Source organism: Penaeus vannamei, chromosome 20 (genome assembly GCF_042767895.1).
Source record: "Penaeus vannamei isolate JL-2024 chromosome 20, ASM4276789v1, whole genome shotgun sequence".
In the NCBI taxonomy this organism is placed as follows: domain Eukaryota; kingdom Metazoa; phylum Arthropoda; class Malacostraca; order Decapoda; family Penaeidae; genus Penaeus; species Penaeus vannamei.
In genome coordinates, this window is record NC_091568.1 from 6574333 (window position 1) to 6576832 (window position 2500).

A 2500-nucleotide genomic window follows, 5' to 3' on the forward strand; every position below is an offset into this window, starting at 1 on the left:
GTTTCAGCAATTTTTATGGTGGTAATTATTTCGTGTTTGCGGATGGCGTCTGTCTTCTGCTTTGTGAGGTCTGTTGTGGTGGCTTTGTTCGAGTTGTTTTGTTGAATATCATTATATATCCATACGCACAAACAAACAAACATACACACGCATACGCACACACACACATACACACACAAATGGACACACACACACACACACACATATACATAAATACATAGATACGTATATATATACATACCACTTTTGTCTTTCCTTTTTCTCTTTTTGTCATCCCTATTTTTTATCAACGATGATTGATAACACTAAATCGATATTGCTATCATTGCTTCCGTTGTTTCGTTATTGCTTTGCTTTTCTTCTGCTTATTATTTTGATTACATAAAATAATTTGAAACGAAGGACTCCGAGAGCGCATACCTCCGCCAAGTTAATAGGATCACTGATGCAATTAAAAGATATTCAAATATTACATTAAAATCACATTTTTAAAAATCTCGTACACTGGTGACGTCTGTGTTTCTCTATATGCTAATAAATCGTAAAAGTCTGTTTATAACTTTTTGAGTTATCCTGCTTAGGATCCGGGTCACCAGCAATATTTAATGGCATCTAAGTTGGATTAAGACACACCTCTAATAAAAAAAAATCTTTAAAATATATTCATTGCTTTTTAGGTTATCCTGTTAACCTTCCTGGATCCGGATCACACATCTGGTAAAAAAAAAATGAATTTGAAAAAAAAATCATAATTTTTTGAGTTGTCCTGCTAACCAACCAACGGACAAACTAACCAAAGCTATCAAAAACGTTGGCGGTTAATAATAATAACGCTAATAATAGTAATAATGATAGCATAAAACACATAATAATTACACTAATAATAATAACAATGATAATAATAATGATGATAATATTAACATTAACGATAATGATAAGTATATAATAATAATAACAATAATGATGATAATAGTAGTAATGATAATGATAGTAATAACAACAATGATAATGATAATAACAACAGTAATGATAACAATGGTAATAATATTGGTGATGATGATAATGATTATGATGATATTGATAATGATAATGATAAATAGATTATAGCAATCATGATTATAGAAATTAGGATAATGATAATGTAAATTATCATGAAAATGATATTAATGTTAATCATGATATTTCCTCGTTAGTATCATTATCATCTTTATTATTGCTGTTATTACTACCATCATCATCAGTATGATAATGATTTTTCAATTAATTTCCGCCATCGCTGCCGATGGCGGAAATTAGGGCGCCAAATTCAAATCTGCGTTCGCGTGTTCGAATCTTCGTAAGGAAGGATAATGATAATGATTATTATTATTGTTATCATTATTGTTGTTGTTATTATAATCATTGTTATTGCCATTATTAATATTATTATTATTATTATTATTATTATTATTATTATTATTATTATTATTATTATTATTATGATTATGATTATAATAATGATAATAATTATTATTATTGTTATCATTTTTATTATTGTTTTTGTTGATTTGTTCATACCTACTATTCATCATATTTTACAGCCTGCTCTGTATACACAATTAAGTAATTGTCTGACAGATGTGATAAAGTTAAAATTCAGATATTTTTTCTTTTCCTATTATAGTTATTGTAAATATAAATGTATACATGTGTGTGAATGTATCTACGAGTGTTTCTGCGTGAGTGTATGTACGAGTGTTTTTGTGTGAGTGCTTAGAAATGTGTAACCTAGCGGTTTCCGAAGCCAGTGGCTGGCAAGGCGAATGGCGGCGGAGGTTAATAACGGATCGAACGCTCATCCTGAAAATTATTTGAATTGCTGATTGCCGTCAACGTAGATGCGCGCGCGCGCGTGTGTGTGTGTTTGTGTGTGTGTGTGTGTGTATGTGTGTGTACCATCAACCTGGATGCATGTGTGTGTGTCAGTGTGTGTTGATTTTATGATTATAGTTCTGTAAGAAAATAAAATGTTTTCTATATATATATATATATATATATATATATATATATATATATATATATATATATATATATGAATGTATGTGTATGATATTCATTTTCATCCATACCTTTTTTGCACACACACACACACACACACACACACACACACACACATATATATATATCCCTCTAAATACACGCACACATACATATATGTGTGTGTGTACATGTATGTGCATTATGCCTATTGTTATATTCCTTCGCCCTTACATCAAAAAGAAAGTTAAACCCCTTAGACCTACAAGCCAAAAGTCCTCCCAAATGCCCTTGAGACAGTTATCCACAACAAAGACGCTACTGGATCCCCTACTTTCATTTTCGAAACCCATATAAACGACAGTCACACTTATATCTTCAATTTTCTATAAATATTTATACGACTGGCGTGTCACAATGCCAAGGATCTATTGCGTTTATAATGGCAGGCCTGTTACAAGGGGGGGGGGGGAGCGACAATACA